Genomic DNA, 14,780 nt, shown 5'->3' with positions numbered 1-14,780 from the left:
CCACAGGACACACATCTGCCACTGAGCAAACACCTGCCACAGGGCACCCACCTGACACAGGGCACACACCTGCCACAGGGCACCTGCCTGCCACAGGGCACACACCTGCCACAGAGCACCTGCCTGCCACAGGGCACACACCTGCCACAGGGCACACACCTGCCACAGGGCACCCACCTGCCACAGAGCACACACCTGCCACAGGGCACACACCTGCCACAGGACACACACCTGTCACAGAGCACACACCTGCCACAGGGCACACACCTGTCACAGAGCACACCCCTGTCACAGGGCACACACCTATCACAGAACACACACCTGCCACAGGGCACACACCTATCACAGAACACACACCTGCCACAGGGCACACACCTGCCACAGGACACACATCTGCCGCTGAGCAAACACCTGCCACAGGGCACACACCTGTCACAGAGCACACATCTGCCACAGGACACATACCTATCACAGAACACACACCTGCCACAGGGCACACACCTATCACAGAACACACACCTGCCACAGGGCACACACCTGCCACAGGGCACACATCTGCCGCTGAGCAAACACCTGCCACAGGGCACACACCTGCCACAGGGCACACACCTGTCACAGAACACACACCTGCCACAGGACACATACCTATCACAGAACACACACCTGCCACAGGGCACACACCTGCCACAGGGCACCTGCCTGTCACAGGGCACACACCTGCCACAGGGCACACACCTGCCATAGGGCACATACCTGCCACTGAGCACACACCTATCACAGAGCACACACCTGTCACAGGGCACACACCTGCACCAAACACCCACCTGCCACAGGGCACACACCTGCCACAGGACACACACCTGCCACAGAGCACCTGCCTGCCACAGGGCACACACCTGCCACAGGACACACACCTGCCACAGGACACACACCTGTCACAGGGCACCCACCTGCCACAGGACACACACCTGCCACAGGGCACACACCTGCCACAGGGCACACACCTGTCACAGGACACACACCTGTCACAGGACACACACCTGCCACAGGGCACACACCTGTCACAGGGCACACACCTGCCACAAAGTGCACACCTGCCACAGGCCCGGGCATTCCCCTCACACTGTGGGTAGGTCCCACCTCCTTCCCCATCCTGCAGACCTGCTCCCCCAGCTGCTGGCAAAGCCACCTGCCCCCCGCAGGCTCTTGACAGGAAAGATTCACAAAGAGGGTGTCTGCTGCCCAGAGCACGTGAATGCCCGCCTCCGTGTCCACATGGGCACAGGCCTGAGGGTGCACATATACGGGATGAGCAGTGTGAGGGCACTGCCCTGTGCAGGCTGTCATGTGACCTCAGGGTCCGGTCTGCCCCGCACATCTGGTGAGGCTGATGCGGAGGCCAGGCAGGGGACTGAGGGAGGCCACGGTGCTGAGTGGACAACTCCACCACTGGGCAGATTGCAAAGCCCACCTGTTCCCTTCGCTCCCCGCCTTTCCTGGCTGCTGTCCGGCGTTCCTGCCATGGAGGAGTGGCTGTCTCTGTGCCTGGTCCTGATAAAGCTGTCAGGTGGCAAGAACAAGGCAGGACATTCCCTGGGTGGCATGCAGCCCTAGCCCACAGCCACCACCCCGCGGGGCCTTCTGGGCATGGTGAACGAGGGAACTTGGGGTCTAGGCCGTGTCATCCAGGCCCACCTAGCCACCTGCCTGCTGGGTCACCCTGGGCTGGCCCCTTTCCCTCTGGGCCTCAGCGAATCAGGAGGCGAGACCTGCTAGCTTCTAGGGGATGTAACTCTGCTTCTCTGAGCCCAAGGGTGGGGAGTAAGGAACAGAGACCTCTGTGTGGCAGTGGAACCCAGGGAGGTGGCAGTGGGAGAGTGCAATGTCCCCTGGACAGCAGCCCCCTGCACAGAGCTATGGCCAGGGTGAGGCTCAGGAGCTGCACATGACAGGATGGGAGCCACAGCTGCTGCATCCAGGCCTCCAACTCCTCCCTCGGCATCATGGCCTCCTGTCTCTGCTGCCCCAACCTTCCATCACCAGGCCCTGCAGGAGGCCCCCAGACACCTGGCCTGGCCCCGTTCCCATGCGTCACCAGCCCGGCCCCACCTCCTGGGAACTCTGCCTCTCCTTGCCCACATCACCTGATCCTCCCCCTCTCCACCTGGGTGTTGGGCTGGACAGGATGGGGGAAGAGGCCTATGCTGGCCGAGCCCAGCCTTGCAGAGCCGCACATAACCCTGGCATCCAGGAGCGCCCTCCCTGCCAGCCGTTCTCCTGCAGGCCCCATGGACTCCTGGAGTTCATCCTGCCCCCACACCCCCCACCACCACCACAACTGTCCCCTCCAGGCTCTCAGCCAGTGCCTCTCTGCCACTGCCACTCTGCCCCCATCCAGCCGGAGAGAGATGGTTCTAGAAGATCCAGAAGGCAACCTTCTGATTACCCGGAACTGCCAATAAGATGACACTCAGACTTCACAGTGGAACCCTCAGGGCCCTCGACGGCCCAGGCCCAGCTTACCTGGCCGATCTCCCCTCACCAGATTCAGGGAGCACAGCACATGGTATCCTCTGAGCACAGCAGATTCCCAAATAGTGTCCAGATCCTCGTGCCCCAGTTTTTGCACTTGCTGTTCCCCCTGGCTGGAATGTCCTTCCTCACATCGTATCTTTAAAATTAAGGCAGTTACTTTATTATTTATTAATTTATTTTTAAATTTGTTTTATTGTATTTATTTATTTATTTGAGAGGCAGAGCGAGACAAAGAAACAAGCCCCATCTGTTGATTTACTCCCGAAGTACCCAGAACAGCCAGGGGCCAGGGACACAAGCCATGTGTCCCCATAGCTGGCAGGGACCCCACCACCTGAGCCATCACCACTGCACCCCAGGTGCACATCAGCAGGAAGTTAGAATCGGGAGGGCAGCCAGGTCTTGAACCCAAGGAGGTGGGCATCCTATGCAGTGTCTCAACGCTGCCAACACCCGCCCCAGTTGCTTTCCTCTGGAAGGGAAGCGGCATGAGCAACCCAGAGGCTGCCTGCCCACAGGCTCTCAGAAAGCCTTTACAGCACGCCTTCTGCCCACCTGAGCCGACCCTGTCCCCATCCCTGCCCTGAGCAGTCGGTGGCCCAAGCTTCTGTTTGTTCTCATAGTAAACCTAGCACTGACAGTGGAGTGATGCAGCACCTTTGTTTCTGAGTCTGTCTTTTTATTTTAAAGATGTATTTATTTATTTATTTGAAAGTCAGAGTTACAGAGAGAAAGAGAGAGTGAGAGAGAGGTCTTCCATCCGTTGGTTCACTCCCCAACTGGCCGCAACGGCCAGAGCTGCGCTGATCCGAAGCCAGGAGCCAGGAGCTTCTTCCGGGTCTCCCACGCGGGTGCAGAGGCCCAAGAACTTGGGCCATCTTCTACTATTTTCCCAGGCCATAGCAGAGAGCTGGATCGGAAGTGGTGCAGCCGGGACTCAAACCAGCACCCATTATGGGATGTCGATGCTGCAGGCCAGGGCGTTAACCTGCTATGCCATGGTGCCAGCCCCTTCTGAGACTTTCTGCTCCCACTAGTTGGGAACCGATATGTTTGGGAAAGGCATCTTATTTATCGCTAATTCCGTGGGCCCTGCCCGGGCCGTGCACACAGATGTGTGATCGCTATTGACCGGGTGATGGAATAGCTACTCAGCTCCCAGGCTCAATGCTTTGCCGTCTGCCCAGTGTTCGGGCTTAGACCAGGGCCTTCCTTCTCTGTGGCTGGGCTTCTCTAGGGTAAATCGGCACTGCTTGTGTCCGGAGCCTCAGAGTCTGGTCATAAACAGAAGCAACGAGGAGAGCTCGGGACACAGTCAGCGGTGAGAATAAATTCCTAATACCATTGCCTCTTGATGATTCCTGGAAAAGTTTAATCCTGCACTGGATCCCTGCCACTTCCTAGGCTGTGTCCGTACCCCACCCTTGGCCCTAGGTCAGGAGTGAAAACTATTTGTCCTCGACAGAGTGTAATTAGGAAGAAAATGTGCACTGTGTGTGAGGGTGTGTGCACACACACGTGCGTGTCACAGCGTCCTGCTCTTCCGTGGTCCTCCCTGGGGCAGACCCTGGGCGGCTGATGCTGACGACCAGAGTGAGGTTTATCACAGAGGGAGCTGGCCGCTAACTGTACCGCACGAAGGGTGCTGAGCTCTCTCCGAAGTAAAGGAAGCCCTTGGTGCAGGCTCCATTATAGCATCTTTTATTGTTTGCTTCTTGCAGCGTGTTACACAGAAGGTGCAGGGAACTAGGACGTACAGGGAGAGAGAGAGATCTTAGAATCCCCTACATAATGAATGATACCTCCTGTTAATATTTCACTGTATTCCTTCTGGACTTGTTTTTAGGTCCATGTGTGTGCTCACAAAAATATTTTCAATTTCTTTTAGAGAATTGGAATTGCATTGTTTTGGAAATTGGCTTTTTAAAAAAAAAAAAAAAAAGGTGACCTTGCAGCCTGGATGTCCGTGTGCCGGCTGCTGCGCCCCATGTGCAGGTCACTTCTCAGCTCCCCGGTGCCCTGGGCTGCCCTACACGACACGAGCACCCACGTCCTCTGCCACCGAGTGGCCGACCTGCTGCTCGCCCCTGAGGAGCCAAGCCTGTGGTCCTGAGCCTCTGGGCGCCGCCCTGCCTGGAGCTGGGCCCTTCCAGAGCTACAACCTCGGACTCTTCCTATGCAGCTTCCCTCACCCGAGAGCACTGAGGAGTTTTTGTGTGGATGGCGTGGGTTGTGAAGATAAGCAGGCATGTGTCCACTTGCTTAGTTTTTTTTTTTAAGATTTATTTTTTGTTTGTTTGAAAGGCAGAGTTACAGAGAGAGAGAGAGAGAGAGAAAGAGAGAAATGGAGAGAGATCTTCCCTCTGCTAGCTTACTTCCCAAGTGGCTGCAACAGCTGGGGCTGGGCCAGACCAGAGCCAGGAGCCTGGAACTCCATCCATCTGGGTCTCCCATGTGGGTGACAAGGATCCTAATCCTTGGGCCATCTTTTGCTGCCTTCGGAGGCACATTAGCAAGAGGCTGGATCAGAAGCCAAGCAGCCAGGACTCAAACCAACGCTCATTTGGGATGCCAGCGTCACAGGTGGCAGCTTAACCTGCTGCACTACAACACTGGGCCCTGTTGTCACTTTCTCAATGTAAGTTCTGTTGTTTCATTGGATGTCGGTTTTCAGACAGGTTCCCGCTGCCCCAGGAATCCAGTGACGGCTCCCCACCCAGTAACCTGCTGGCTCGCCCTGATGGCCCGGAACCTGGCGGCCGGGACACTCTGTCCCTGCTGGGTGCCCAGGACAGCGGCTGGGTGACTCAGCAGCTTGGCTCCCCTGCCCCGGACAGCACTGGCACTGGGCCTCGGGCTCTGACGTGCACTGTCTTGCTTTGGGAAGGAGAGACAGCAGCCCTGGGTGCCCTTGGCCCAGAGATGCCTCCTTTTGCTAGAGAGCTGGGGAATGTGGGGAGTGGCATTTTCGTGTGTGTGCCTCCTCTGTCCGGCCTGACGATGACTGAGCAGGACGTGGTCTTCCTGTCTCCAGCGCCTCCCCAGGTGGAAGCTTCCCGCCCGCTGCTGAAGGGGAGAGGAAGTGCTGCGCCGGGGGCAGTGGCGGCGCGGCTCTCCTCCGCCCGGCGCGCCCCTGGCTTTCCCGGAGCCTCAGCCTTCTCAGCTGGAAGAATGTATGGAACCTCGCGCCGTCACCCAGTGACTCAGCGCAGATGCGCAGTGAACGGGCGCTTTTCCTGCGGCCGTCATCCCGTCCCTGCCCAGCCCAGCAGTGGCGGCTTCCCCTCCACCCCCACGCCCTGGGATGGCGGCTCTTTCCCAGGCTCCCCTGCTGACCCCGTGGGCAGCAGGACAGGCCTGTTGGAGGGCTCAGGGCTCCCGGGAAACCGCAATCTAAAACCTCACCAGGTTGCCATGCCCCTGTGCGCATGGCTTTAGGGCGGGTCCCTAGCTCCCCTGCTCTGAACCTGGAGTGCAGGTCCCACCCCCGCCCCCAGACCTCCCAGTCGCCAGCCAGCCTCAAATCTCTGACCACAGTAGCCTTTGCTGGGCTCTGCCCACCTTGGGTGCCCTCCCCTCCCGCCTTGAGGCCAGCCCTGGGTGTCAGGGACTTCTCCTCAGCCACAGGTCATCTCCCCCAGGGGGAGGGGATGGCCAGGTGCCCCGGTTGCTTTCTCTTCAGGGAAGAGAGCGGATCATTAGGTCAAATGCGCCTGGGTTTGAATCCCAGCCGGTTACTGATTAGCTAGGGAACAATAGGTGAGTTACCCAACTCCTCCAAGCGGCCGGCCTCCATAGCAGGCGCTGAAGATTACGTTAGAGATGGCTTTCCTGGTGTTCTTTCTGCACTCGCCTCCATGCCGTGCACATTCTGTGAGTCCACAGGTGCTCAGGGCACGGGGAAGCAGTGCATGGCGCAGGTGACCGTAGCTGGTGGCACTGGCACTGATGGAGGCCAGCCTGTGGCACAGACGTGGAGTGGGTCACGCTGCCCAGAGAGACCCCATCAGTGCGCTGTCTGAGCTCCTGCTCATGCTGCCACTCAGCTGTTTCACGAGCCCCCCTCCTGTGCCCACGGACCACCATTGAGAGCGTGGCATTCTTGGCGGCAAAGATTTGAAAGGGGCTGGGGAGGCAGAGTCCCCATGGGGAGGGCAGCCATTCACCGGCTCCTGCTCCCAGCACTGTGGTGGCCGGGAAGGGCCTGGTATTGCCTGCCCTGCCAATGACCAGGACAGGGACTCGGGGCAAATCCCCACCATTCCTGCTTCTTTTCTTGGCAGTACAGTTGGTTCCTGGGTATCCACAGGTTCCAGATCCAGTGATTCCACCAACTGCAACCAAAAACCTTCAAAAATGTTTCCAGAAACTTCCCCAAAGCGAAACCTGAATTTGTGGAGCACCAAGCACCAAGCACCATGCTGTACCCTTGCTGTGAGCCCCACTGGAGGGCGTGGGGGTGGTGGTGGAGGTAATCAGTTTCTCTCCAGGCTCTGGTCATACACAAAGACACACATGCTAAGTGCTGATGCATGGGAGGTGCATACAGTCATACGTTGTATTTAAAGTGTGAGAAAGGGAGCAGGGCTTGTCCCACACAGAGCAGTGCCTGTCATTTGCTGTGGAAGAGAGAGAGACAGAGAGAGAGAGAGAGAGCACTACTCTCAGTTGTTGGCCCCTTTCTGAAGTAGGTGTGGTGCCTTTCCAGGCGTGAAGCCACCTCCACAAGTTGCACGGAAGCTCAAAATCCTTATTTTTGTGGCGTTCCCTCCAAGGTCCTGGTGAAATAGGAGCAGCCCCGGAGAGGGGGTGTTTTGATTGACAAGTAGAAGGATAGAATCACAGGGGGAGGGCAGAGGGTGGCTTACACGTCCTTCACCCAGCTGTTCTACCCAGCTGCTCTCTGTCCCGTATCACCACCACCACCCAGAGTTGAGTCCTGGGCAGGTGCGCAGCCTCAGCCGTGACCCCTCCAGCACGTTTCCTGCTCAGAGTTTGGAGTCTCCTTGGGACACCTAAGATGGCCAACTGGTATTGTCCCCGAGACAGTCACTGCTGCTTTGAGGCAATGCTGTTTTCGTCCAGTCTTCTTGGCAGTGCTACCCAATTTTCACTGGCAGCTCCATCCTTTTGCTATAGAAACATTCCAAAGCCTTTGTCTACCTGTCTGCTCTAAACCCATTCACAGATCCCTGGAGGCATTTGGGGACCCCAGGAAGAAAGCACTAGGGCCAGCTCACGTCAGAGGCTCTTGGCAACTTTGAGCCATGCCGCTTGTCCTGCTTTGGGAGTCAACAGGGGTGGCATTTCCCGATTCTGCTGGAGATGCAGGACCCAGGCTCTTGAGAAACTGTTCTGGAATGGTGCAGTCTGGGGAACGCAGGCTCAGTGGATCAGAGGCCTGGGTCAGGTCTGGGTGCGCACTCTGGCTCAGGTGCCTTGGAACCTGGACTGGAAGCTGTGTTCTTGGACTGTGTCAGGAAGGAGCCTTAGGATGGACACAGGGGGACCTTGTTTCCTCTTCATTTCAAGGACATGGCCACTGCAAATGGCCTCTGTTCTCTCAAGCTTTCAAGTGGGTGTTAAAAACAAAACAAAACAAAACAAAACAAAACAAAAAAAAAAACAGAAGAACATCACAGAACATGTCAGAAAGTCTTTTGGGTTTTTTAGCAGATTTTTAAAAAAAGATTTATTTATTTGAGAAGTGGAGTTACAGACAGTGAGAGGGAGAGACCAAAGAGAGAGGTCTTCCATCCACTGGTTCACTCCCCAGATGAACGTAGTGGCCGGAGCTGCGCCGATCTGAAGCCAGGAGCCAGGTGCTTCTTCCCAGTCTCCTATGCAGGTTCAGGGGCCCAAGGACTTGGACCATCTTCTACTGCTTTCCTAGGCCACAGCAGAGAATTGGATCGGAAGAGGAGCAGCCAGGACTAGAACTGGTGCCCATATGGGATGCTGGTGCGGCAGGCGAAAGATTAGCCTACTGTGCTACAGCACCAGCCCCTTTAGCAGATGTTTTATGAGAAACATCATGAGGAATCAAAAATGATAAAATGTCGGGGTGGGTGGAAGTCTGGACTCAATGTGTTTCCTGATAGACACTGCTGTTTCCTGAAGCAGGGGTGAGGAAGACGGGGACATGCTGCTAGCTTTGCTCCGGCTCCCTGCTCTACTGTGTGCGCAGCTTCCCAGAGGGGAGGTTCTGCTCTTTGGCCCCGAGTGGGTTTGCAAGAGAGTAGAAGCTGTGGTCTCTCACTGTCCAGGACAAAAGGGTGCTGACACCCAGGCATTGTTACACAGGTGGGCAGGGTGGTAATCTTGGTTACAGGGGTCATGTTGTCGGAGGCAGTGGACAAGAGAAGAGCTCTCACCTTGGAGGGGAGAGGGTTTGGTCACTTCTCTCCTGGGTTCACCTGTATTAATCCAGTGACCTTGAGCAATGGTTCCACCTGTGTGAACCTCAGTGTCCTTATCTGTCACGGCTGAGGCATTGCCTGCTCTGCCTGTCTCACTGACCTCAGTCGAGCAACCAGGGTGTGTACCTTGGCTCCTATAACCAAACCACTGCATGACGGGGTGGAGTTTCCTCCAGGGAGATTGGATTAAGGAAGCAATCTCTCAATCGATTTCTCCTCTCTCTACACCCTGCCTTTCTTTGCCTGTTGTCTTCCTTCTCTGCACCTGGAGTTACAGCTGCAGGCTGCCCTGGCCTCACGATCGAGAGGAAGAGAACCCTGTGAGCTTCAGGTAGAAAAATCCCAAAAGCAATCCTCATGGCTGAGGGTGTGGTGGGTGAAGTGAGGATGGGGTACTTTGATTGGTCCAGTTTGCATCATATGTCCATGCCTGGTCCAATCACAATAGCTCATAGCAATCGAGAGCTATGATTTGTCCATCTGGGGAGTGTGCTCACCACTGGGCCATGATGGGAGGCTGTGGCTCGGAGCTCCCTTGAGAGCCACGAGACAGTGAGCTCCTCCATGCACTAATTATGTCTTTTTTATATCTTTATGTATGAGACCTATTCCAGTGTCTGGCATCCAATGGACACTTAATACATGAATAACCTTGGCAATGAAGTTTCTAAAATCTCCAAGGTCACTTGAGTTATACACCTGCTTGTGGCCTGCAGATGCGGGTCAATGAGTATCTGTTTAGTTGCTTGTGAGTGTCCTGACTTAGAATGTGAGAGCCACAAAAGCGAGGGCCTTGTCTAGTCTGTCTTCTGTTGCATCCCTGCTGCTCAGCTGTGTGTAGTTCAAGTACGTGGACAGTTACCATGTGTGGAATGGATGAACGTGTGCATGTCAGCTGTCTCCTTGGCCCAGGATCTCTATGGAGGAAGTCCCACACTCATCTTCCTGGCTGCTCGTCACCTCCTTGCCCCCTCTTCCCTCCGCATTTTTTACTTCCGGTTCCTCCAGGTGCAGTTATGACATGTGTACCCAACAACCAATTCCAAGTGCATTTCGAGGTTCTTTATTTTTTTTAAATCGAACCTAGTGAATTGCTCTTATCCAAGTGCTAAAATATACTATATTTATGTTTGTGTTGTCACCTCAGAAGCAAGGACTTTTATCTTTAATGTTGAACTTGGAAGGGGATTTCCCACAGTATTCATAATAGTAATAGATGTTTCATTTGCAACAGAGTTAATTTCCAAGAGCTTTATTTTTCCTGAATTAGATGAAAAAAGTGAGCCATTATTGGAATCGGCTGCTTCTTCGATCAAAGCTTCTGATTTCACTGCTGGGAAACTTGGCCCTGTTGAGCCACGTGTGCAGTTCTTCTACCACAGGGCCAGCCTGTGAACCACTAGTGTTTTGTTTCCAGCTGTGTCCATGAAAACTTAGACTTGATGAAGAACAAGGTAGATTTCGGATTGCCGCTTGATCAGGTCCTTCCATGTGTGTTGATCATGGATTCCAGCATCTCCACGATTCTAGCAAACCTAGCATCTTCTGATGCTGACATCTCCTGAGATGCTGGAATCCCGCTGTGTCTTGAGCAGACTGGTGCCGGGCTGCTCCGGTGTTGAGTGACATCACCATGGCTCCCAGGGTCGATGGTGTACACCATTAGCCATTCGGTGCAGGTTACAGTTTCATCACTAACTTTCTTCTAAAAGGAGGAAGTCAGGATACTTATGTGTTCCTTGCTCACATTCTTTCCTGTTCTGCCAAACTCATTGTGCCCAAAAGGGTTTATGGAAAAATGGAAATGGAATAGCAAATGATACGGCAGATGAACAGCTGCAGGTCCATGCCAGGACTCCTGCCTTCTAGTCCTGCACCTTCTGCAGGACTCCCTGGCTTGCCTCTCCCATCTTCCTCATTGCCCGAAGAGCCCAGTGGCTTCATGCCTCTCAAAGTAACTCAAGTGGCTCTACTGCTGAGCCACTGGCAGGAGCAGCAGCACTGGGCCCTTCTCTCTGCCTTGGCTCTCCTCACTTTACTTGGATCTGCCTGCATCTCAGTGTTCATGAAAAATCCAGGTGCTGTCTCCAAGAGGCGCATGGAGGGAGAAGCCCTCGGGGTCTCCCAGATCTAGCCTGGAGTGTAGGTGAACACGCACTCACTACACAGCACACCGGCTTATGCACCAAGAGACTCACATCATAAGACGCAACCATGGCAGAAGCTGCGAGGACAAGAGGAGAGTGACCAGCGTAAGGCAAGTCTTCATGGGACTCCATTAAACACAGGCAAACCTGGGGGGCTGGCGTTGTGCCACGACCACTTGTGACACTGGCATCCCATATCAGAGCACTGGGTCAGGTCCCGGCTGCTCTGCTTCCAATCCAGCTTCCTGCTAATGGGCCTGGGAAAGGAGCAGAGGATGGCCCAAGTCCTCTGGCCCCTGCTACCCATGTGGGAGACAAGGATGGAGTTCCTGGCTCCCAGTGTCAACCTGGCCCAAACCTGACTATTGCCGACATTTGGGGAGTGAACCAGTTCATGGAAGATCTGTCTGTCTCTCTCTCACTGTCTCTGTTTCTGTCTCCATGTCTCTGTCATCTGCCTTTCAAATAAATAAATAAAATTGTTTTTAAAATGGCAAATCTAGGAACTAGAGCTATGGAGCAGTGGGTAAAGCCACCATTTGTGAATGCCAGCATCCCATATGGGTGCCGGTTTGAGTCCCGGCTGCTCTTCAATCCAGCCCCCTGCTAATGTGCCTGGGAAAGCAGCGGAGGATGGCCCAAGTTCTTGGGCCCCTGCACCCACATGGGAGACCCAGAAGAAGCTCCTGGCTCCTGGCTTCAGATTGGCTCAGCTCCAACTGTTTCAGCCATTTGGGGAGTGAACCTGCAGATGGAAGATTCTTTCTCTCTCTCCTCTGTCTCTGTAACTATGTCTTTCAAGTAAATGAATCTTCTTAAAGAAATGGCAAATCTGGCACAAGCACTAACGCAGGCCCAGTACTGGGACACGAGGATTGTGCAGAGCAGCCAGAACGTGTGTTCACTTTGTCCTTGGGTTCTGACAGGTGGTCCAGCCTCAGGGCAGTTTGGGGTGGTTCCTCGGTTTGGTCTCTGGGTGGCCTGATGTAAGAGTTGAGGCCTCCTGTGGGCCTGGGCACGAGTAGGACACCAAGGCTGCTCGGGTCCATCTCGGCAGGCAGGTGGGAGGGAGAGATTTTCCCACGGGACCACCCATTCCTCCTTGGCTGGAGGGTGAAAGCCCAGTTTCAGCTCCCGTGGTGTCTGCTGCCTGAGGCCTCAACTCCTGGCTCTGGGGAGGCCAGGAACCCACTCACTGCTCTGGGTTTCCTCCTTGCTTCTGGCCCTTTCAACACCAAACGGTCAGGATTATGGTGTTGGTCAGTAATATGGGTTATTAATCGCCGGTGTTGAACAGGAAGGCCTTGAGGGCAGAACCTTCTGGCATAGGGCTGAGCCCATCCAAGGGGTAACCAGGGCACTCTGACCCCCTCGTGCAGGTGTGTGTGCACCTGCAGTCTGATGAGCTGTCCCAAGCCTCTCGGGCCAGAGAGGAGACTCAGGTGGTTCTTACTTTTATCATTCATTCATTTTTCCTTCATGCCAAATATTTTTTCATTTAATGAAGTAAGATCCCCAAAACATAAGATTACACTATTTCCACTTAACTGGTTAATTTCTAGAATTTAAACATGTATTTGAAAGGCAGAGAGACACACAGAGATGTCCCCATCCACTGACTGCCTCCCCCAGATGCCTGTAGCTACTGGGAGCAGGTCTAAATGAAGCCAGGAGCCAGGCACTCATTCTAGGTCCCCGAGTGGGTGGCAGCGGCCCGAGCACTTGAGCCAGCACCTGCTGCCTCCCAGCAGCACGTGAGCAGGAAGCTGGAATCGATGCTGAGCTAAGCTTGAACAGAGGCCCTCCAATGAGCAGTCTTGACCGCCTGCCTCCACAAGCATGCTACCTACTGTGCGGCTGAAACGCCCGCTCAGACCACATCCTTCCAGGCTGTGGGGAAGGGAAGCCCCTGCGGGTGGGGGGAACTTCACCGGCTGCTGAGTGGACCAAAGGCTGCCGGAGCCACTTTTTCCTCTTCCCAGTCCCCATAGTCCCTGTCCCCTCCCTGGCCGCTTGGCTGGTCCTGAGAGGGTAAAGCTGGCCTGCCCAGGGATCCCCTCATGCTTGTGGGTTACTGAGGCTCCCATGGTCCGGGGGAGAGCACAGGGCCAGTTGTCCACTGTGCACAGCTCAGGGCTGGGGTGGCCTGAGTCTGGCAGGGTTCAGACCTCTGGGATCTGAGGATGGGCTTCTGGAACACAGGGCGGGATGAGGTGGGTGAGTCTCTGCCAGCGTGGGAGAAAGGCCAGGTAGGAAGAAGCCATCTGTCCCCTCTACTCCCCTGCTCAGTGTCCAGCCAGGAAATTCTGGACAAGACAGCAGTGCTCTCAGTGCTGGGAATCCCCGGGCTGTCCGGGATGTCTGATTCTCCCTTGTTCTGGAATGGGGGGTCTCTGGTATACCACCTGGGCAGGAGCTGTGCCCACTTGTCTCATGCAACACCCATAATACACACAGTGCACATGTACACCCATGCACATGCACACATACACACATGCACACACACACACGTACACACCTGTGCACATGTACACATATGTACATCCATGCGCATGTACACACACGTACACACACCCATGTACACACATACACACATGTACACACAAGTGCACACACACACCCATGCATACACACTCTTTGGGATCCTGAGCAGCAAGGGAGCCCCCACACCTCCCTCTGGGCCACAGTAGCTTCAGCCACACAGTGGATGTGGACGTGGCAAAAACGTTGACGGAGTGGAAGATGAGTGCACAAATGAGAGACCTCCTCCCTCTGTGTCAAGAGCTTTTGGGGGCCCAAGTGCTTGGCCCAGCAGTGAAGCCATCAGCTGGGCCACCGTGTCCCGCATCCGAGTGTCTGGGCTTGGTCCCGGCTCTGGCTCGCGACCCCAGGAAGCAGTGGTGATGGCTCACGTGACGAGGTTTCTGCCATGCATGTGGGAGACTTGGATTGAGTCTCTGGCTTTGGCTGCAGCTGGGGCCATTGCGGGCATTTGAGGAGTGAACCAGTAGAGGGAAGCCTTCTCTCTCCCTCGAATAAAACAAGAGAACATTCTCAGGTGTAGACACACCTGAGAATCAAGGGGGGACAGACGCAGGGCTCAGGGCAGGGTTCTCATGAACCTGGGTCTGCTGTCTCCTGTCTCCTGGACTTCTCCACAAAGGCTGCAGACAGCTGGTGACAGCCCTGCACGGTGCTCCCTGGCCCTACCTCCAGCCTAGCCTCCTAAGGCAGGCCAACTTTGCCAGGAACCAGAGCCAGGCATGCCTCAGGTGACCTGACCTGGACACAGCTGTGGCACAGGGAGAGCTGGACGTGCAGAGACAATGACATGGAACACCCTGTAGCGACCTGTCCTATCACGGGCAAGGAGCAGGGCGGGCAGGTGCAGAGGCTGGCGGAGCAGGTGGCCAGCTTGGGAAGACAGGGCGTGGGGTAACCTCCTCACTGCCCCAATTTCGGGGGTGGTAGTCACCCATCAAGCCGGGTGCTTGCCTGCAAGACCACTGTTCCTGGGACCGAGCACAGACATAGGAATGCAGAGGGAGGACTGGGTTCCAGCCCCAGATCTCTGGCAAAGATGCTTAGCCTTGAACCTTTAAGCCTTTGACACATGGGAATAGCACGCCTGCCTTGCCTCTCTCCAAGGCTGCTATAGTGAGAAGGGGGCCTTCAATAC

This window comes from Lepus europaeus, chromosome 16 (assembly GCF_033115175.1).
Source record: "Lepus europaeus isolate LE1 chromosome 16, mLepTim1.pri, whole genome shotgun sequence".
Classification (NCBI taxonomy): domain Eukaryota; kingdom Metazoa; phylum Chordata; class Mammalia; order Lagomorpha; family Leporidae; genus Lepus; species Lepus europaeus.
This window is presented reverse-complemented; position numbering follows the sequence as displayed.